The sequence below is a fragment of the Hyla sarda genome, chromosome 9 (genome assembly GCF_029499605.1).
Source record: "Hyla sarda isolate aHylSar1 chromosome 9, aHylSar1.hap1, whole genome shotgun sequence".
Classification (NCBI taxonomy): domain Eukaryota; kingdom Metazoa; phylum Chordata; class Amphibia; order Anura; family Hylidae; genus Hyla; species Hyla sarda.
The window spans coordinates 162,772,147-162,795,923 of record NC_079197.1 but is presented as its reverse complement, the minus strand read 5'-3'; the positions used below and the strand labels follow the sequence as shown (position 1 = coordinate 162,795,923).

The window sequence follows — 23,777 nt, the reverse complement described above, 5'->3', positions numbered from 1 at the left end:
TCAGATTTTTCCCAGCTAGCAATGCGGCCGAGACCTGACTCACTAGTCAGCTGATGACAGGGAGCCTGTCTGCTTCAATGGGTGGAGCGATCAATCTGCAACTAATGCAACAGCTTGACGCACCCTGATTGAAAGCCACAGGTCTGCAGTTCATTTATGTTTCAATGGGTGGGGTGGCTGATGTGTGGGAAGGAGGAAAATAGAACTGTGGGATGTGTAGTAAAAGAAAAGAACAGTCAAACAGGAAATACAAGTTCACTAAAAGCTAGCCACAGTGTTATAGTAATCTCATGACTTTGCCATTTAGCCCCAAGACAAGCGCAGATCCTTCCTCAGTATGTCCATTACTGTCTACCAGGTACGTACTAAAATCACCTTATGGTGGAGAACCCCTTTAATTTGGCTGAGCCTAGGATCAGCAGTATTACCTTCGGGTGGTTAAGGCTAAACCATGTCCTGGCGTCACAACAGAAGGGGTTAATACCACCTGCCCCTTGGGCCATAACATCTGCCCCGCATCTACCCTTCATTTGCACCCCGACACCACAAATGTATGGCAGAATAAACTCAGCTCAGTATAGTTACATGTTGCAGTTGCCTGTATGTACATTGGGCTAGCAAGTGCCATTAGCATGTTGTATTACTATGTTTTATTATTAGTAACTAATCTGTGTATGGATAAAAACCCATAATGCTCGACATGCCTCATGGAGTTGATGTCTTCGTATAGTTCTCCTGTTTTACTTAACTCAGGATTGGTAATTGGCCTAATGCAGTGTATTAAGAGGCAATTACTGAGGTGTGGGCCAATAGGGTATCATGGTGACACAATTACAAATGTACTATGGCATATTTCTGTATACTCACCGATGTCACTGCTTTCGCCCCATGCCCCAATACTGTCCGTTTGGTTTTCTTCTTTCGAGAACACACCAACTGGAGCCGACCAGCTTCATAGCTCATGGCGTACAGCAACTCATTACTGGTGGACCCAGTAGGAATGTCCAGAGCTATAGACAAAAAGAAGTGTAGAGGGTCTGAGAAGACATATACATCAGATACCCTTACCTAGTTTCCTTAGGTTGAAGGAAGTACCAGAGAGGGCGAAGGAGCACGCAGGGATAAGTGCCATTGTGTGGATGAGAATGGTTTACAAATGGACAAAAGCTCAGCTTTTTATAGCACTTTTTAAAGTGAAAGATAGTGAACGCTCTTTTTGGGCCGCCTCTTTTTCTTGGTTACATAAAAGTTTATGAGGGAACAAAGTCTTGGTATCTATGTAACAGACAGGAAATAAATGAAAAAAATAAAAAATATATCTATCCATCTATCTATACATACAAGAAGGCACGGCAGCCTTGAGAATATCATGTTTCTCTAGGCTTAAAAGGGAGAAGGCCCATGCTCTGAAACGTGCTTTAGGGAAGGTGGCAGACCTAGAGCTGCCTCATAAACGGGCTCTCTCTACTTCTGTGTTGGGTGACCTGATGTTGGCGCATCAGGAGGCTAGACGTCTCTTGGACGCCTCTTCCAGACGGGCCTTGCACTTATGCCGAAGTAAGTTCTACGAATTCGGGAATAAGAGTGGGCGTATGCTTGCCAGGGCCCTCAGGGAACGCATAGCCACAACCCATATCCCGTGTGTTAAACGGCACTCTGGTGAGAAGGTTCATACTACCCCGGAAATAGCAGAGGAGTTTTGCCAATTTTATACTGATTTATATCGTCTACCTGCCGCTGCCCGCCCTGACCCTGTCTCTTTCCCTCGACCTGGGCTCCCTACACTATCTGCTGAGGTGACAGCTGAACTTGATGCCCCATTCACAGTGGAACAGCTCCTTGGGGTTATTTCCTCTCTACCGGGGGGTAAGAGTCCGGGCCCAGATGGGTATACTGCAGCATTTTATAGGAAATTTGGGGAGTGGCTGGCCCCTTTACTGATAGTCGCATTTAATTCGGTGGGCCCCGAATGCCCCTTTCCCTCCCAATCTACTATGGCCCACGTCGCAGTGCTTCCCAAACCTGACACGGATCCACAGCTCTGCTCCAGCTATAGGCCCATTTCCTTATTGAATCTGGACCTTAAGCTGTTCTCTAAATTGATTGTGAATAGGTTGGGGTCTTCTTTGCCTCAGTTGATTCATCCTGATCAGCTTGGCTTTGTTCCAGGGAGGGAAGCACGCGACAACACTTTAAAAACCTTAGATATTATGCACTTTGCCCAATCCAGAAAGATCCCCTTAATGATTCTATCCCTTGACACTGAAAAAGCGTTTGACCGCATTTCGTGGCCGTCCCTCAGGGAGGTTCTGGGTGCTATCGGTCTGGGACCGGTTCTCACAACTAAAATTATGTCCCTATATCGGCTTCCTTCAGCTAGGTTGCGGATTAACGGCTATCTTTCCCCCTCTTTTTCCATACATAATGGTACTCGCCAGGGTTGCCCCTTATCTCCCCTCTTATATGTATTAGTTATGGAGCATCTCCTGGCCTCCATCCGTAGCAATCGGGACATCTCGGGGGTTAGGATTGGAGATGCTGAGTATAAGTGCTCGGCCTTTGCTGACGACCTATTGGTCTATGTTACCAAACCTTATGTTTCACTCCCCTCCTTGATGTCCGTGGTGTCCGAATTTGGGAAATGGTCTAATTTTAAAATTAATGAATCTAAATCTGAGGCTTTGAACGTTTCCCTCCCACTCTCTGTGGTAGATTTGCTTAGGAGGAATTTCCCTTTCGCTTGGCCGACCCAAGGCATAAAATATTTAGGGATTGTGGTCCCTTTGGACTTATCTCTTTTGTATCATCGTAATTTTGCCCCACTTCTTTCCCAGTTTAATACCTACCTGGACCGGTGGCAGACCAGGACCATCTCTTGGTTTGGGAGGGTGAACGCCTTAAAGATGACCCTCTTGCCTAAATTGTTGTATTTACTCCAGACAATCCCAATCACCCTATCTGCCTCATATTGGCGTACCATGCATGGTAGGTTTGGCTCTTTTATCTGGGCCGGGGGGCGACCGAGGCTTAACCGTAGAGTGCTATTCCGTCCAAAGGGGGAGTGGGGCCTGGGCCTCCCGGACTGTCGTCTATACTATCTGGCTGCCATGCATGCCAGACTGTTGGATTTACTACACAATTCTACATCGAAACTCTGGGTACGAGTGGCACATGATATCTACCCGGGAGAGTTGGCTGGACTGCCGTGGACATGGCCCCCGCCTCCCTCCTCCCTGCCCTCTTTATCTTTTACCTCGCGACAGACGCTGACTGCCCTTTGTGACCGGAGGTTGAGGGATTCTTTGATCGACCGTAATGGACCCATGCTCCCTGTGACAGGTAACCCTGCATTCCCCCCGGGTATGTCCCCCGGGTGTCTACTGAAGGTCCCTGATGTGCTCCCTCTGCGTTTTTATCATGTACTCTCCTCTGCTGCGCTGCTGCCCATGGCTTCTCTTGTGCGGCACGGGTCCTCCGAAGGCAGTGGCAGCTCCAACATTTTTATGCCTCGGTTAAGCGATATGCAACATTGCATAGAGACCTGACCACATTCGAGAAGCTGTGTCTAGCACCCCCGGTACCCCCACACATTATTGGTTTTCTATATTGCATTCTGCTTTCTCGCTATCATTCCGCCTTGCCTACATATTGTGCAGCATGGGAACAGGAACTGGGCTTAACACTAACCCCGGCCCAATGGGCTAAGTGTTTTCAGCTATCTCATAAATCGGTGGTAGCGTGCAAGGCTCAAGAGACAAATTATAAAATGCTTTCCCGTTGGTACCGCACACCGGTCCAACTTCATGGTTGGTTCCCTATGGTTCCTGACTCATGCTGGCGATGTGGGGACTCGATAGGCACCATGTGGGCATGCCCCAAATTGTCATCCTTCTGGTCCACGGTTCTTAGGGTGACTCGGGAGGGGACAAAAATAACTATCCCTAGTTCCCCGGAAGCTGCTTTACTGTCCCATCTTCCAATGTCTGCCAGTTCCTTTCAAAAATCCCTCCTTAGTTACATGCTTCAAGTAGCACGTACGGTTATTCCCCGCAGGTGGAGGTCTATTGAACCTCCCACGATTAGTGAATGGCTGGCTGAAATTGCGCTCACTCAAAGAATGGAGGAATTGGTGGCCCTTACCCCTGCGGAGAATGATCGCTACAGGAAGACGTGGTTTGATTGGTTGACGTTCCAGTCTTCACCTGGATATGGAGCACTGTTTGCCCCTGCTCCCCAGGCCCCCCCTTGAGATGCTTGTCCTCCCCCTTAGAGCGTACCTTCCCCTTCCCCCTCTTCCTTCCCTTCCTTGGATGTCCCTGTGTCCTCCCCCCCCCCCCTTTATTGTTTCCAGTGTGCTTCCCCCTGTCCGACCATGTTTCTTCCTACTTTCCCTTCTCTACACTTTTGTTTTCCTTCTCACTATGGCTGCTTTTCTTTTTTCTTCCCCCCTTTTTTTTAATTATTTTATTATTTTATTATTTTTTTATTATTATTTCTTTATTTATTTTTTCTCTTGTTTACATGGTTCTGTTCCTTCTTTCCATGTTAAGTGTATGCAGGTCTCACATCTTGGGGATCGCGAATACTCGCCTACTTTGGCTTTTCATGCTGTTTACGCCTTCTACTTATTGAGGTGAATGTAGCCTTATGTTCTTATGGTTAATGGTTTGACACGGTCTATCACGAATGAGCATACCGTCTTTGTGCCTCACATGCTCCACTCTTGTGGTCTTAGGTATTGTCTGCCTTATACTGTTGTACTATGGCATTTTCCTTGTTCGCAATCTCTGCACTTGTACATGTTGCTTAATTCTTATGTTGTTTCTGTTTTAACATCGGGAAAAAAAAAATTCAAATATAAAAAAAAAAAAAAAGAATATCATGTTTCTCATAAACAGTAGTGCCGCTAATATGTCTGACTGAGCGCTGCCATAGACGGTTGGCTGTAGTCTTGGGGGCCCAGTTGCAGAGACTGCATTGTAAAATAAAGTGAACAGGGTGGAGGTAGTCAAGGCTGGTGTCAGCACTTGGGGGCTTCATTTTGTGGTGTCAGGGGGGCAAATGCAGGGTTAATGCAGGGCAGATTTTATGGCCCAAGGGGCACATGGTATTAAACCCTTCTGTCGTGACGCCAGGGCGTGGTTTAGCCTCAACCAATGGAATGTTATCCGGCTGATCCTAGGCTAGGCAGGAGCAATGAAGAGTCCAACGTCAAATTAAGGATAACAGTTGATTTACTGAGGCAAGACAGATGATACAGTCTATGCAGAACAGTCAATATCCCAGTGAGGTGACCAGTGACACAGGGGGACCTCGCAGGCTTGCTGGGACTTGCAGTAGTTAGACTGACTTTAGTGCAGGCCACGGTGACTACAAATGGACTTGACTTGATATAGGTGATGACTGATAGTAAGATGACTGGACTTACTGATGACCGACTTGTGGCTGCAGGAATTTGGGTCTGAGGCCTCCAATGTTCAGGACACAGATACTGGAAAACATGACCACAGCAGAAGCAATGTGCTAAGAGAGGAGAAAGAGAGCGATTGCAGCCCCTCCCCTAATTATATAGGGGGGCTGTGCAAAGAGCCCATGGGTCAGTTGTGGGGTCACCTGGTCACTGGAGCCTTCTGGGTAACAATCATGTGGTACAAACATTAATATCATCATTTATACACAACCTATAAACATGATAGGGCTATGCTGCAGGGGAGCCCTGGGGACATGCAGGGACTCTGCCTGACAGGGCAGAAGGACACTACGGGGCCACATCCTGTACTGGGACAACACAATTTAGGTATAAGACACACTAACAGTTAAAAGCGGCGCTCAGCTTTGGCTCCTCACCATGCCAACCAGCCATGTGGGCGCATTTTGCTGAGAATCTCTTTCTTTGTTCACCAGCGCAAGATGGACATCACTGGTGGACTGAGCAAGATATGAAAGCAAGAGCCGAGGGAGAAATACTTATAAGGCGAAACTACCAAAAGAGAGACCTACCTACATGAAGACTTACCTACAGGGAGATACTAATGACACGAGGGGGCAATCTACAGTGTGAATACTACCTACAGGAAGACTTACCTACAGGGAGATACTAATGACACGAGGGGGCTATCTGCAGTGTGAATACTACCTACACAACTTACCTACAGGGAGATACTAATGACACGAGGGGGCTATCTGCAGTGTGAATACTACCTACATGAAGACTTACCTACAGGGAGATACTAATGACATGAGGGGGCTATCTGCAGTGTGAATACTACCTACACAACTTACCTACAGGGAGATACTAATGACACGAGGGGGCTATCTGCAGTGTGAATACTACCTACACAACTTACCTACAGGGAGATACTAATGACACGAGGGGGCAATCTACAGTGTGAATACTACCTACACAAAGACTTACCTACAGGGAGATACTAATGACACGAGGGGGCTATCTGCAGTGTGAATACAACCTACAGGAAGACTTACCTACAGGGAGATACTAATGACACGAGGGGGCTATCTGCAGTGGGAATACTACCTACAGGAAGACTTACCTACAGGGAGATACTAATGACATGAGGGGGCTATCTGCAGTGTGAATACTACCTACACAAAGACTTACCTACAGGGAGATACTAATGACACGAGGGGGCTATCTGCAGTGTGAATACAACCTACAGGAAGACTTACCTACAGGGAGATACTAATGACACGAGGGGGCTATCTGCAGTGGGAATACTACCTACAGGAAGACTTACTTACAGGGAGATACTAATGACATGAGGGGGCTATCTGCAGTGTGAATACTACCTACACAACTTACCTACAGGGAGATACTAATGACACGAGGGGGCAATCTACAGTGTGAATACTACCTACACGAAGACTTACCTACAGGGAGATACTAATGACACGAGGGGGCTATCTGCAGGGTGAATACAACCTACAGGAAGACTTACCTACAGGGAGATACTAATGACACGAGGGGGCTATCTGCAGTGTGAATACTACCTACAGGAAGACTTACCTACAGGGAGATACTAATGACATGAGGGGGCTATCTGCAGTGTGAATACTACCTACAGAAAGACTTACCTACAGGGAGATACTAATGACACGAGGGGGCTATCTGCAGTGGGAATACTACCTACATGAAGACTTACCTACAGGGAGATACTAATGACACGAGGGGGCTATCTGCAGTGGGAATACTACCTACAGGAAGACTTACCTACAGGGAGATACTAATGACACGAGGGGGCTATCTGCAGTGGGAATACAACCTACAGGAAGACTTACCTACAGGGAGATACTAATGACACGAGGGGGCTATCTGCAGTGGGAATACTACCTACAGGAAGACTTACCTACAGGGAGATACTAATGACACGAGGGGGCTATCTGCAGTGGGAATACTACCTACAGGGGTAAAACAAATTACTGGGAGACCTGCTTATGTTACGCCGAGCGCTCCGGGTCCCCGCTCCTCCCCGGAGCGCTCGCAGCATCCTCGCATTTGCAGCGCCCCGGTCAGACCTGCTGACCAGGTGCGCTGCAATATCCCTCTCAGCCAGGATGCGATTCGCGATGCGGGAGGCGCCCGCTCGCGATGCGCGTCCCGGCTCCCGTACCTGACTCGTTCCCCGTCTGTCTTGTCCCGGCGCGCGCGGCCCCGCTCCTTAGGGCGTGCACGCCGGGTCTCTGCAATTTAAAGGGCCACTGCGCCACTGATTGGCGCAGCAGGCTTAATCAGTGTGTTCACCTGTGCACTTCCCTACTTATACCTCACTTCCCCTGCACTCCCTCGCCGGATCTTGTTGCCATTGTGCCAGTGAAAGCGTTTCCTTGTGTGTTCCTAGCCTGTGTTCCAGACCTCCTGCCGTTGCCCCTGACTACGATCCTTGCTGCCTGCCCTGACCTTCTGCTACGTCCGACCTTGCTCTTGTCTACTCCCTTGTACCGCGCCTATCTTCAGCAGTCAGAGAGGTTGAGCCGTTGCTGGTGGATACGACCTGGTTGCTACCGCCGCTGCAAGACCATCCCGCTTTGCGGCGGGCTCTGGTGAATACCAGTAGCAACTTAGAACCGGTCCACCAACACGGTCCACGCCAATCCCTCTCTGGCACAGAGGATCCACCTCCAGCCAGCCGAATCGTGACAGTAGATCCGGCCATGGATCCCGCTGAAGTCCCACTGCCAGTTGTCGCCGACCTCACCACGGTGGTCGCCCAGCAGTCGCAACAGATAGCGCAACAAGGCCACCAGCTGTCTCAACTGACCGTGATGCTACAGCAGCTATTACCTCAGCTCCAGCAACCATCTCCTCCGCCAGCTTCTGCACCTCCTCCGCAGCGAGTGGCCGCTTCCGGCCTACGATTATCCTTGCCGGATAAATTTGATGGGGACTCTAAGTTTTGCCGTGGTTTTCTTTCGCAATGTTCCCTGCACTTGGAGATGATGTCGGACCAGTTTCCTACTGAAAGGTCTAAGGTGGCTTTCGTAGTCAGCCTTCTGTCTGGGAAAGCTCTGTCATGGGCCACACCGCTCTGGGACCGCAATGACCCTGTCACTGCCTCTGTACACTCCTTCTTCACGGAGATCCGAAGTGTCTTTGAGGAACCTGCCCGAGCCTCTTCTGCTGAGACTGCCCTGCTGAACCTGGTCCAGGGTAATTCTTCTGTTGGCGAGTACGCCATCCAATTCCGTACTCTTGCCTCCGAATTATCCTGGAATAATGAGGCCCTCTGCGCGACCTTTAAAAAAGGTCTATCCAGCAACATTAAAGATGTGCTGGCCGCACGAGAAATTCCTGCTAACCTGCATGAACTTATTCATCTTGCCACCCGCATTGACATGCGTTTTTCCGAAAGGCGTCAGGAGCTCCGCCAGGATATGGACTTTGTTCGCATGAGGCGGTTTCTCTCCTCGGCTCCTCTCTCCTCTGGTCCTCTGCAATCCGTTCCTGTGCCTCCCGCCGTGGAGGCTATGCAAGTTGACCGGTCTCGCTTGACACCTCAAGAGAGGACACGACGCCGCATGGAGAATCTATGCCTGTACTGTGCCGGTACCGAACACTTCTTGAAAGATTGTCCTATCCGTCCTCCCCGCCTGGAAAGACGTATGCTGACTCCGCACAAAGGTGAGACAGTTCTTGATGTCAACTCTGCTTCTCCACGCCTTACTGTGCCCGTGCGGATTTCTCCTTCTGCCAACTCCTCCTTCTCAGCCGCGGCCTTCTTGGATTCCGGATCTGCAGGAAATTTTATTTTGGCCTCTCTCATCAACAGGTTCAACATCCCGGTGACCAGTCTCGCCAGACCCCTCTACATCAATTCTGTTAACAACGAAAGATTGGACTGTACCGTGCGTTACCACACGGAACCTCTCCTAATGTGCATCGGACCTCATCACGAAAAAATTGAATTTTTGGTCCTCTCCAACTGCACTTCTGAAATTCTTCTTGGATTACCGTGGCTTCAACGCCATTCCCCAACCCTTGATTGGTCCACAGGAGAAATCAAGAACTGGGGTACTTCTTGTCACAAGGACTGTCTTAAACCGGTTCCCAGTACTCCTTGCCGTGACCCTGTGGTTCCTCCTGTATCCGGTCTTCCTAAGGCTTATATGGACTATGCTGACGTTTTTTGCAAAAAGCAAGCTGAGACTTTACCTCCTCACAGGCCTTATGACTGTCCTATTGACCTCCTCCCGGGCACTACTCCACCCCGGGGCAGAATCTATCCTCTGTCTGCTCCAGAGACTCTAGCCATGTCGGAGTACATCCAGGAGAATTTAAAAAAGGGGTTTATCCGCAAGTCCTCCTCCCCTGCCGGAGCTGGATTTTTTTTTGTGTCCAAAAAAGATGGCTCCCTACGTCCTTGCATTGATTACCGCGGACTTAATAAAATCACGGTAAAAAAACGCTACCCCTTACCTCTTATCTCGGAACTCTTTGATCGCTTACAAGGTGCCCACATCTTTACCAAACTGGACTTAAGAGGTGCATATAATCTCATCCGCATCAGGGAGGGGGACGAATGGAAAACCGCATTTAACACCAGAGATGGACACTTTGAGTATCTGGTCATGCCCTTTGGCCTTTGCAACGCCCCTGCCGTCTTCCAAGACTTTGTTAATGAAATTTTTCGTGATCTCCTATATTCCTGTGTTGTGGTTTATCTGGATGATATCCTGATTTTTTCTGCCAACTTAGAAGAACACCGTCAGCATGTCCGCATGGTTCTTCAGAGACTTCGGGACAATCAACTTTATGCCAAAATGGAGAAATGTCTCTTTGAATGTCAATCTCTTCCTTTCCTAGGATACTTGGTCTCTGGCCAGGGACTACAAATGGACCCAGATAAACTCTCTGCCATCTTAGATTGGCCACGCCCCTCCGGACTCCGTGCTATCCAACGTTTTTTGGGGTTCGCCAATTATTACAGACAGTTTATTCCACACTTTTCCACTATTGTGGCTCCTATCGTGGCTTTAACCAAGAAAAATGCCAATCCTAAGTCCTGGTCTCCCCAAGCGGAAGACGCATTTAAACATCTCAAGTCTGCCTTTTCTTCTGCTCCCGTGCTCTCCAGACCTGACCCAGCTAAACCCTTCCTATTGGAGGTAGATGCCTCCTCAGTGGGAGCTGGAGCTGTCCTTCTACAAAAAAATTCTTCCAGGCATGCTGTGACTTGTGATTTTTTTCTAGGACCTTCTCCCCGGCGGAGAGAAATTACTCCATCGGGGATCGAGAACTATTGGCCATTAAATTGGCGCTTGAGGAATGGAGGCACCTGCTGGAGGGATCAAAATTTCCAGTTATCATATACACTGATCACAAGAATCTCTCCTATCTCCAGTCTGCCCAACGACTGAACCCTCGCCAGGCCAGGTGGTCGTTATTCTTTGCCCGTTTTGACTTTGAAATTCATTTTCGCCCTGCTGACAAGAACATTAGGGCCGATGCCCTCTCTCGTTCTTCTGATGCCTCTGAAGTAGAGGTCTCTCCGCAAAACATCATTCCTCCTGACTGTCTGATCTCCACTTCTCCAGCCTCCATCAGGCAAACTCCTCCAGGGAAGACCTTCGTTTCTCCACGCCAGCGTCTCGGGATTCTCAAATGGGGACACTCCTCCCACCTCGCAGGCCATGCGGGCATCAAAAAATCCTCATCTCTCGTTTTTATTGGTGGCCGACTCTGGAGACTGATGTTGTTGATTTTGTGCGGGCCTGTACGGTCTGTGCCCGGGATAAGACTCCTCGCCAGAAGCCTGCTGGCCTCCTTCATCCTCTGCCTGTCCCCGAACAGCCTTGGTCACAGATTGGTATGGACTTTATTACGGACTTACCCTCATCCCGTGGCAACACAGTTGTTTGGGTGGTCGTTGATCGATTTTCCAAGATGGCACATTTTATTCCTCTTCCTGGTCTTCCTTCAGCGCCTCAGTTGGCAAAGCAATTTTTTGTACACATTTTTCGCCTTCGCGGTTTGCCCACGCATATCGTCTCGGATAGAGGCGTCCAATTCGTGTCTAAATTCTGGAGGGCCCTCTGTAAACAGCTCAAGATCAAATTAAACTTCTCTTCTTCTTATCATCCCCAATCCAATGGGCAAGTAGAAAGAATTAATCAGGTCCTGGGTGACTATTTACGGCATTTTGTTTCCTCCCGCCAGGATGACTGGGCAGATCTTCTACCATGGGCCGAATTCTCATACAACTTCAGAGTCTCCGAATCTTCTGCTAAATCCCCATTTTTCGTGGTGTACGGCCGTCACCCTCTTCCCCCCCTCCCTACTCCCTTGCCCTCTGGTTTGCCCGCGGTGGATGAAGTGACTCGTGATCTTTCCACCATATGGAAAGAGACCCAAAATTCTCTTTTACAGGCTTCATCTCGGATGAAAAGATTTGCCGATAAGAAAAGAAGAACTCCCCCCATTTTTGCTCCCGGAGACAAGGTATGGCTCTCCGCTAGATATGTCCGCTTTCGTGTCCCCAGTTACCAACTGGGACCACGCTATCTTGGCCCTTTCAAAGTCTTGTGCCAGATTAACCCTGTCTCTTACAAACTCCTTCTTCCTCCTTCTCTTCGTATTCCCAATGCCTTCCATGTCTCTCTCCTTAAACCACTCGTCATTAACCGCTTCTCTCCCAAACTTGTTTCCCCCACTCCTGTTTCCGGTTCTTCTGACGTCTTCTCCGTGAAGGAGATTCTGGCCTCCAAGACTGTCAGAAAGAAAAATTTTTTTTTGGTGGATTGGGAGGGCTGTGGCCCAGAGGAGAGATCCTGGGAACCTGAGGACAACATTCTAGACAAAAGTCTTATCCTCAGGTTCTCAGGCTCTAAGAAGAGGGGGAGACCCAAGGGGGGGGGTACTGTTACGCCGAGCGCTCCGGGTCCCCGCTCCTCCCCGGAGCGCTCGCAGCATCCTCGCATTTGCAGCGCCCCAGTCAGACCTGCTGACCGGGTGCGCTGCAATATCCCTCTCAGCCGGGATGCGATTCGCGATGCGGGAGGCGCCCGCTCGCGATGCGCGTCCCGGCTCCCGTACCTGACTCGTTCCCCGTCTGTCTTGTCCCGGCGCGCGCGGCCCCGCTCCTTAGGGCGCACGCGCGCCGGGTCTCTGCAATTTAAAGGGCCACTGCGCCACTGATTGGCGCAGCAGGCTTAATCAGTGTGTTCACCTGTGCACTTCCCTACTTATACCTCACTTCCCCTGCACTCCCTCGCCGGATCTTGTTGCCATTGTGCCAGTGAAAGCGTTTCCTTGTGTGTTCCTAGCCTGTGTTCCAGACCTCCTGCCGTTGCCCCTGACTACGATCCTTGCTGCCTGCCCTGACCTTCTGCTACGTCCGACCTTGCTCTTGTCTACTCCCTTGTACCGCGCCTATCTTCAGCAGTCAGAGAGGTTGAGCCGTTGCTGGTGGATACGACCTGGTTGCTACCGCCGCTGCAAGACCATCCCGCTTTGCGGCGGGCTCTGGTGAATACCAGTAGCAACTTAGAACCGGTCCACCAACACGGTCCACGCCAATCCCTCTCTGGCACAGAGGATCCACCTCCAGCCAGCCGAACCGTGACAGCTTACAGGAGAAAATTACATACATGGTTAAGCTACATACTGGGGGAAACCCACCTCTTGGGGAAAATACATACCAGGGATACTTGCTATCCACCAAAGTGACCTACCTACCTACAGAGGGGAGCAAAAAATAAATAAAAAAAAAAGAAAGAAAAGAAGCCAGCTCAACTACCTAATACACGGGTACACGCTGCTGTGGCAAACACAAAGTACACAAGAAGTAGGTTACAGCAGCACTCTTGGTCAAAAGATTGCCCAATTTTCCGTATATGGGCCGTGATCTGTAATATTTTGGGGTATAATGGGAAAAAGGAGCGATTTCAATTTCTATTGGGGGAGGGTCTTTTTAACTTTTTTCCTTTTTTTGACATTTATTTTTCATTTTCTATGTCCACATAGGGGACTGTTTATAGCAATCATTAGATTGCTAATACTATTCAGTTCTGTGCATAGGCATAGCACTGATCAGTATCAGCAATCCTCTACTTTGGTCTGCTAGAAGGCTGACCAGAGAAGAAGACCCCAGGAGAGCGGCAGAGGCAGGTGAGGGGACCTCCATCCGCCATCTTGGTAGTTGCTTATTTATATTACATATCTATTTATTACTCATTTCTGTATGGAATATATGTCTGGCCATGGGGTAACTGAGTCTGCTATTATGACTTTGTAAATTAGGAGAAAGTCCCCAACATTGTGACTCGGGTTATTTTGGTTGAGTATCCACAAATTGTGGTACAGTGCGATATTATTACAGTACAAGTCACTCTAGGCAGGACCCTCCCATTTACATGGAAGATTTGCACATAACGCTATATGTGAAGACAGGTTAATGGAATCTTAAAAGACTCTATAGGGCAGTGGTTTTCAACCTTTTTTGCCTGAGTACCCCTTTACAGTTCGTTCCCAAAAATTGTACCCCCATATTAGACATTTTGTAATGATTATAGTATAATTCATATGCTTTACTTTCCTCTATAACAGGCCCCCTATTCCTCTCTCTATCTCCCCATTCCCCCCAATTTACAGGTGACGTCTTCTCTAACCGGAGTTGTTTACTTTTCTTCACTATCTGGCCTAGACCGCCATTATGATTTCTCCCATACAAGACTTCTCCGCAGCACCAGCCAAACATTGTAGGCTCCTTTCTGCAGTACAATATCCACCTATTTACAAACCCCTTATGTTTATTGTCACAAACAGTAACAGTACCCGCTTTGAGTCCCCATGAAGCTGTTAGGCTCCCTCTGTGCCCCCAAATATAGTTGTAGGCCCACCAATTCCCCCCATTTATAGCTGTAGGCCCCCCAACTGCCCCCATATATAGTTGTAGGCCTCCATAGTGTCCCGATTTGGTGCTCCACTGCTCTTCTGGTCTGGGGACCTATTGCTATGGCTCATTGCAGTAGGTCCCCGGTCTGCAGGGGCAGTGGAGGAACAAAGCTGATGGAAGTTACTGCCCACAGCAGCCCAGTGCCCGCGCTTCCCCTTTGCTGGCCTCCTGCTCTGCTCCTCGGTGCAGTGACGTCAGCCCACCATTTCTTTCCAAGTGGTCCAGACCAGTAACCAGAGTAATTTTTTTTCAAGTACCCCCTGGAGAACTGCTAAGTACCCCTGGGGGTACTGTACCCCAGGTTGAGAGCCACTGCTATAGGGTACATATTTTGGTTGTGTAATTAATAAAAGTTTTACATTACAAAAAACTTTATTGTTACCTCTTGTCAGCATATATGACAGACTTGTATGTATATCTATCTCTATCTATAACCTCCTTGCAATATGCACAGGGCAACATCTACTGGACAAACCAACACATACTGTAAAAAGTGTAAACATACATGACAAAAGTGCTCAATGAGCATACCTCCCAACTTCCCCCGGTTCCAGCAAGACATTCCCATTTTTGGGGTCATGTCCCGCCGTCCTGGAACAGGCCCCTCATGTCCCTAGGGTTGCCACGTTTCTTGCAAAAAAAAAAAAAAATACTTTCCATGCTAATTTGCATAATTAATTATATATGCATGACATCACAGGATACACATATGCGGGACTCTTTTTTTCTTGTGCTCTGCTGCGCATCCGCCATCTTCTTGCTCTCACCAGGAACTTCCGCAAGACTGAAGAGGTCCGGTTCCGCTTCTCTTCTTATACCAGTCTCCAACAAAATGGCCGCCGGCCGGGACTTCGCCATCAGCAGGGCCTGGGACCGCCATCAGCAGAGGCGGACTTTTCAAGTTCCACTTAGGACTAGGAACTGCGACTTGGCAGGACGCTGGCCATGGCGGGACGCTGGTCATGGCGGGTTCCTTTCAAGTTTCTTCCAACAAATTAACCCTTTCAGGTATGGCGGTAGACATCTTGGCACGTAACATTGCTTCAGTACGAATTTTGCACATAATGTTCTCGACTTCAGGGTTATTCTTAATAGCAGATAACAGTCTTTTCTTCACCTCCCCCTCTATTTCACCAGCGCCATGAATAAAACACTTTTCATGTACACTTTCTAGCGCAGACTTAAATCGCATCAGCGTGCAGTTTTTGCAGACAGTATTGGACACAGTTCAGACTATGGGGAGGACTTGTGGCATAAGGCGCACACCCGTATCCTGTTCGTAGGATGCCAAAAGTTGAAGTAGCGGGATGTGTGGTGTAGGGCAGATGTTGTTACCCCAGGGGCAGATGGTATTAACAACTACAAAAACATTGTCTCAAATGGCAGGAGGTGCTCAACCCCAAATTCAGTTGTGCATTTATGCTGGGGGAGAGATCCTGCACTTGTGGTCTGTTGCTATGGGCAATTCCCAGCATAATATGCATACAATGGAGGATGCCTGCAGACGACCACAAGTACCACAATGGCATCCTACTCCTGATATATAGGTGTGGATGTATAACATATAGAAGATGGTATTAACCTCTTGTATTTGTGACGCCAGGGCGTGGTTTAGCCTAAAACCACCTGAAGGTATACCGGGGCAATAAAGTTTTGAGGGTAGCAGATGGTATTAATCCCTTGTATTCGTGACGCCAGGGTGTGGTTTAGCCTTAAACCGCTGGATCCTGGGCAAGGCACGGGGGCAATAAAGACTCCGACGCCAAGTTACGGATAACGGTAGCTTTACTGAGGGTAGACAGATTTTAAAGTCTATACAGTTCAGCCTGGGCCCAAGGAGGTGACCAGTGACGCAAAGACCTTAAGGGCTTGCTGGGACTTGTAGTAGGGCTGGACAATTGAATGTAGACCACGCTGACTTGACAGATGACAAGGATTAACTTGACTGATGACTGACAATGCTGCAGAAAAAGAAGAAGGAAGGACAAAAAAGACTCCAGCTCACCATAGAGAAGTCCTGGAAGGAAGGTGTCAGATTCCTGGGAGCACGAGAGCTTGTGGCTGAGCCATATCCTCGGGAGGTAGCAAACTTCACAAGGGGAACAATGGGGATAAGGGAATTCAGCTCCTCTTGGCTTAAAAATCTAATTTCATTAAGGTTCCATTAAAACTGAAAAGAGCGGACAAAAGACACCCGTGCGTAGTGAGTTAAAAAAACGCACACACCAACGCGTTTCGGGCTGTTACAAGCCCTTGATCCGGGTACATGTTGCTTCTATCGCTACCTTCTTATATCTGCTGCAAGATAAGCATTTCACCACGTGACCACCACGTGAGCTATACACCTGGTTAATCAATGGACCTAGTGATGACCTAGGAAAACAAAAGATTATAAAAAAAAAAGGACAAATAATGCAAAACAGAACTCAATATATATAGGCTAAATCATTTCGGAAATTCATTCCTGACGGGAACTGGGTTTCAAGCATTAAGATCCAATAAGCTATCTTGACTGACTTGACTGGGACTGACTGGACAGATTTCACCCCGTATGTAGCTTACAATTTTTTGACATTCACCTGTGGGGCACTGGATTAGTAGAAACGTGGCTGCGTGTTCGGTCTGGGGTCTCCTCAGGACACCAGACACTCTCTCAGGTCTTGACTGTTCCTCAGCATGCTCTAAATTGACTAGCTAGCTCTTCCCAGGGTTTATATGGGGGAGGAGGAGTCCTATAGGTCACCCACAAGTCATCTGGTCACTGACACCTTCCCTGGTTACAAGACATCGTAACCAGATTTAAAGGCACATAACAGTATACATACAGTACAATAGACAATATAAAGCACTTGTCAACCTTTTATAACATTCATCTTAAGGGAGGACTCAGGGGACACTAAAATAGAGTCCGCCAGACCGGACAGCAAGGGTACAGGGGTGCAACTCCTGTACTGGGCCACCACATATATAAAGACACCTTTTTCATACTAAGTCAGAGCTACTGAAGAAGGGGTCAGAGGCTACGGTAAGTGAGAGAGCGCCGCGGGATCGCCCACACTAGAAGACTGGTGAGAGGTGTCGGACACCATTTCTCTTTCTACTCTACAATATCTCATTTATACTGCACCTACTGACACTAATGCCCTGCTGCTTCTATGGTAGATTTCTGCTGCACACAAACAAATTAGAGGGAAATTACAACCAGAAATGGAGTTGTGGTGCCGGGAGAGTAACGGTGACTGTGTAGTGTAGGGTCTGGTGGTATTAACCCTTGAATGTTGTGACGCTAGGGTGCGGTTTCCTCAATAGCAATGTTCCTACCGTCAACCGTCCCACAAACGGCAGGGAAAATAACGGAATGTCCACAGCAGATTTCACGAATAAACTGAAGAAACTTTACTTGCGGAATTCATGAAACAGTCTTTAACATAACAGTCTATTCAAGAGTGAACCGGGATACAGGTTCCTCACAGGTTTGCTGGGACTTGGAAGCAACAAGCTTTTATGCTAGCCACTGTGCTACTAATTTAGAATATTTGAGCTGGTAGTAGTCACACAGGATTTGATAGATGGAGCTTTAAGTAACTCAAATTTAGTGGCTGCAGGTTCTTAAGCTTTGGGCCTAGATGAATTGAGATTTCTGCTGAGATGTTTGTGCTTCTTGAGTGTCCAGGAGATAAGAGAGAATTTACAGACTACAGCCCTTTATATAATAAGGGGCTGGACTAAGCTCATTGGTCAGAAAACCGGTAAGTTATGAACCCAGTGAACTCTGGGTACATCACAAGGAAGCCCTGGAAGGGATAGCATAGGACTGGAGGGGCACATGACAGGGGGATTATACAGTGTGGCAGGGGTTAAAGTGTAGGGAGGAAGAAGTATAGAGAGGAAGGGGAGGAGTTAAGAAAGGGTGAATAGGACAGGAAGAGGAGGTCAGGACAGTCGGGAAGAAGAAGTGGACACGTGCGGACGGAGCTCCCTACCTGATGGCCGACATTGAGGAAATCCTGCGGAGGGTAAGGGAGGAGGTGCTGCTCCGTGGGCCCCAGTGGTTTGCGGAGCAGTTTCCTTCCTTCTCTGCTCCTGCTGCGCTGCCGGTGGGTGGGCCTGGGCCTCGGGCTAGCGGTCGGCACTCTTGCCCACCGGAGCGCTTGTCTCCTGCATCCTCCCCTTCATCGCGCCGCCGGCGGGTGAGTCCTTCGGCCGCCGCTGCTGGCAGGGGGTCCGGTGTGGCCAGCGGTGTGCGGTCGGGGGGCGTGCACGTCGGCGGTGGTGCTGCTGCGGCCAGGAGCGCGGGGCGCGCGGGCAGCGCGTCCCGTTCACGACATAGGGGGCACAGATCGGTGGCCTGCTCCCACGTGGTGCCAGTGATGGGGGAGCAGGCCAGGAGTGAGGCGGCAAGATCCCCGGCTGACTCCGCCCCTCAGTCGGGGGGCGGACACCTGCGGGCCTGGTCGTCACCCAGGCCGTGGTTCATGGTACGCCTGCGGCCTCCTCGTCCTGGGGGGGTCGGCGGGCTCCTGTGGGGAGACTTGCTGCTGCTGCTGGAGGAGCTGTGCTGACCGGCGGTGATGACCTGCCCTGCCCCTAGTGAGGGAAGCGACGATGACATGCTGCTGGCTGAGGATCCTGACCTTCCCCTGGCCCCACTGGCCACTCGCCTGCTCCCCTTAGGGGTTGTAGCGGGTGCGGAGGGTAGTGGGCTCCGGGGGTCTTCTGGAGAGGGTGCCGCTGATGGTGAGACATCGTCTGGAGCTGCTGGTCTCCATGTGGGCAGGGTTCCCCTGGTCCCGCCTCCTGCGATTGGTGAGAGTCAAGTCCGTGAGGTCCGGAGTCGTCCCGCTACTGGAGTTACGGCCGCTGGTTCCGTGCCAGCCGGGTTGGGTGAGTGCACCACTGTCTCCAGTATTACGGGTTCTGGGGGGGGGGGGGGGGGGGTTGGGGGGTTTGCAGTTTTTTCTAGATGGTTTGCATGCCCTGCTGCGGGGTAGCGGTTTGGGGGTGGGGGAGTCTCCAGTTCCTGTGTGGGGCGCAGCGACTAAGGTAGCAGGGCAGGGTGCGCCGGGGGTTGCGGTGGTGTTGGGGTTAGCCTGGGGGGGTCTTCTCCGGTGGTCGCGGCTTCGGGGGCTGGGGGGGGGTGTTCGGTTGGCTGATGCGGCTAGGGGGAGGTCTATGTTTGCTTTGAGGGCCCCTGCTTTAGCGGGAGTATGTGGATATTTTTTCGCTACTCCCGCTTGAGAAATTTTATCTGGACAAGGTTCGGCCTGACAAGTCGAAGCGGTTGGAGAAAGTGGAGGAGGAGGAGCGTCGGCGGTATCCGCTGATTCCGCGTACCTTCTCGAACTGGCTTCAGGCCTTTGCGATTTTGGCAAGTGTAGTGGGGGAAAAGGCGCCTGAGCACTGCTCCGGCCTTTTTTGCTATAGGGATGCTGTGGGGGAGGCTTATCGGGTCTATGGGGGATTGGCTTGGCTGCGGTACGATGAACAGTTCCGACAGCGGATGGCGGTGCGTCCTGACTTGCGTTGGGATCATAAGGATATTGGGTTGTGGATGCGGCTTATGGCGGCTCCAAGCAGTGGGACTGGGTTGCAGTCCTTTCGGGAGGGTGCCGGGGGAGTTGGGTCAGGGTCGGGACGGTCGGCTGGGGCAGGTAAAGGGGTGTGTTGGCAATTCAATTAAGGGAATTGCAAGTTTGGAGCCGAGTGCCGTTTTAAGCATGAGTGTTCCGGCTGTGGGGGGGGGGGGGTGGCCATGGTTTGTCACGTTGCTTCCGTAGGGGGAAGGGCAAGCAGGGAGAGGCTGACTCGAAGAAGGGCGACCCCGGTTCAGGTGGCAAGGATGGAGCCTTTCCTCGCCAGTTACCCAAATAGACAGGAGGCGGAGTTGTTGAGGTCTGGGTTTACAGATGGCTTCCGAATTCCCTTTGTGGGGGTTGAGTCGGGGGGTGGGGCAGTCCGGAATCTGGTCTCGGCATTGGCCCGCCCAGAGTTAGAGAAAAGTTATTGAAGGAGGTGGCCTTGGGTAGGATGGCTGGACCGTTTGAGTCGCCTCCGTTGACCTGGTTGCGGGTTTCCCCCTTGGGATTGGTGCCCAAGCGGGAGCCCAACAAATTTCGCCTCATTCACCACCTCTCCCATTCGGCTGGGGGGTCGGTGAATGACGGTATTGACCCGGCGCTCTGTATGGTACGGCAAGGGGGCCTTATTGGCCAAGACAGATATTGAGGCGGCTTTCTGTCTGTTGCCGGTACACCCGGATAAATTGTGTCTGCCCATGGGCTGCTCCATCTCCTGTGCGTATTTTGAGCAGTTTAGTTCTTTTTTGGAGTGGGTAGTGCGGAGTGAGTCCCGTTTGGACTCAGTGTTGCACTACCTGGACGACTTTCTTTTCCTGGGTCCGGCTGGATCTCGGGTGTGTGCCATTTTGTTGCAGGAAATGGAGCGGCTGGCGGGTTGGTTTGGTGTCCCGTTGGCTCCGGAAAAAACGGAGGGTCCTGCAACTTCGGTGAAGTTCTTGGGCATAGTTATTGACACTGTGGCTATGGAGTGTCGTTTGCCAGAGGACAAGTTGGTTGAGCTGAGGGAGTTGGTGGCGCGGGCGTGTCGGGTGCGCAAGTTACAACTGCGGGAGGTCCAGTCATTGTTGGGCCGTCTCAGTTTTGCTTGCCGGATCATGCCCATGGGGAGGGTCTTTTGCCGGCGCTTGGCGGCGGCTACGGCAGGCGTCATTAAAGCTAACCACTATGTGAGGTTTTCGGCGGGTTTGTGGGCTGACTTGGGGGTATGGCAAGATTTTTTGGGTCGGTACAACGGTCGGTCAGTGGTAATGGGGAGGTTGGTGTCTAGTGTGGATTTGGACCTATATACTGATGCGGCGGGAGGCTGCGGTTTTGGGGCTTACCTTCACGGTCAGTGGTGTGTGGGGCAATGGCCGGTGGTTTGGCGGGAGTCGGGTTTGACTAGGAATCTCGCTTTCTTGGAACTGTTTCCGATTGTGGTGGTGGTGGTTTGGGGCGTGTTGTTTTGCAATAGGAAGGTGTGCTTTCATTGCGACAACATGGGAGTGGTCTTGGCCATAAACAACCAGACGGCGGTGGTTATGCTGCTGCGGCACTTGGTGTTGAGGGTGTTGGAACTCAATTCCCACGTGGTGGCGTTGCACGTGCCTGGGGTGGATAATTCTGTGGCTGACGCTCTCTCTCGCCTACAGTGTGATCGCTTTCGGGAACTGGTGCCGAATGCAGAGGAGGTCGGCGTTCCGTGCCCGGAATGGCTGTGGCGACTGGTTTAGAAGTGGCGCTTGCTTTAGTCTGTCGGTCAGTGAGCCAGGCAACTTGGGTGTCATATCGGCGCTGGTGGACGGATTGGGAAAAATTGGTGGGGAAGTTGTCCATTGCGGGTGTCTCCTCTGACTGGGAGGCGGCTCTGTTGTTTTACATTGGTAGGGCGTTTTGCGAGGGAGTGTCTCCGTCGGGTATTAGTCGGCGGATGTCGGCGCTGGCTTTTTGGTTTCGGGTTAGGGGTCTGCCTGACGTGACTTAGTCGTTTTTGGCGCGACAAGCGCTGCGGGGGTTCCGGAGGGGGGCGGTGGCCAGGGATATGCGGCGCCCGGTGACTTTTCCGCTTTTTGGGCGGTTGGGGGGCGGCTTTGGTGGGGATTTGTTTTTCAGACTACGAATGTCGTTTGTTTCGTATGGCTTTTGCGCTAACGTTTTTCGGATCTCTGAGCTGGTGGCTCCTAGTTGTAAGCGTGTTGGGGGTCTACTTTTTTCGGACGTTTGTCTTGTCGATGGGGTGTTGCGTGTTTTTTGCGGCGTTTAAAGACGGATCAGGTTTTTTGTTATACTGCATTTTTGGAGGTGCGGGAGGGGGTTGCGGGTCCTCTTTTGATACATGCGGACGGCAGTTTTTTGTCGCGTTTTCAGTTTATTGGGGTTTTTCGGAAATGTTTGGCGGCGATTGGGTGCGCGGTGGAGGGATACAGCTCTCACTCCTTCCGTATTGGAGCGGCCACCGAGGCGTCTCGGTGGGGCCTGGGTCCAGAGGTTATTAGACGGATTGGGAGGTGGGAGTCGGAAAGGTTTCAATTGTATGTTCGTCCTCATTTGGTGTAATGCATGTGTTTGTGTGCTGTTGTTTGTATTGTATTTTTCTTTGTTGAAACAGATGCCGGCCCGAGATTGATATGGATCATCGGGCACTCTTATGTGGTGCGGGGTGGGGTGCGGGCTGGTGTGCGGCCGGCTGGTCGCCAATTGGGGTTAGCTGGCACTGAAGGGCAGGTTCATTGGTTGGGAAAGAGTGGGATGAGGTGGGCCGAGTTGTTGGCGAGGGTACAATTTTTTGTCCAGCTGGATAGGGCTCCCGATGTTATAGTGATTCATCTTGGGGGTAATGATTTGAGGGTTCGGGGGTCCCGGGACTTGATTCGGGACGTTAAATTGGACCTTTTGAGGTTGTGGTCCTCCTTCCCCGGCCTGGTAGTCGTCTGGTCGGAAATGGTGGCGAGGCGCAAGTGGCGGCAGGCCCGCTCGGTTGTTGCCTTAAACAGAGCCAGGGTTAAGATTAATAAGGTTGTCAGCAAGTTTGTGGCACGGAATGGGGGCCTGGTAGTACGCCACCGGGATCTGGAAGGCGGAGCTCCCGAGTTCATGGATAAGGATGGTGTCCATCTCAATGTGTTTGGCATGGACTTGTGGCTTTTGGAGATTAAGGAGGCGGTGGCCTGAGCCCTTGGTTTGTGGAGGAACGGGGAAAAGTGAGGGGGGTCACTTGCCACCGTTGTGGCGGGGGCAGGAGTGGGACCTGGAGGCACCTGTGTATGGCATGATGGAGATGGGAGAGAGTGTGGAGGTTGGCTGGGAGCGGTTCCCAGCCCGATGGAGAAGTCATCAGGGGGACATGGGTCCCAGGACGGTTTGGGGGCCTCACAAACGGTGACCCTGTGCAGGCGACTCGCGGCTAGGGGCAAGTGAGGCCCCAGAAGAAGTTGGGTAATAGTGCCTTCAGGTCCTCCTCCTGTGATAGGGACATTTCTATGGTTAAATGTTTTATTGTTTATGCATGACGTTCATACAATTGTTGTTCACAATGTTATAAATGGTTGATATTTATTAAAAGGGGCTGCTGTGGCCTGTTTACACCAACACCTGGTCTTGTCATGTTTTAAGGTAAGGGGTCATGGAGGGAAGTGGTTGGTGGTGGTTATGGGAAAAGGTAGGCCATAGCAGTTATAATATCCCCTAGTCATGACCTCTAAGGTCCTTAAGCTATTATACATTTCAACCGCTCATCATGTGACCACTAAGGTCCTGTGCATATATTTTCTATACAATAAATATATATAAACACACTTTACATACTTTACAT

At 50.5% G+C, this 23,777-nt stretch overlaps 1 protein-coding gene across 2 annotated transcripts in view; it reads left to right on the top strand.

Moving 5' to 3' along the window:
* Positions 1 to 23,777, top strand: part of LOC130291690 (uncharacterized) — a 111,353-nt gene that overhangs the window by 49,646 nt on the left and 37,930 nt on the right. The gene's annotated exons all lie outside the window — the stretch shown is intronic.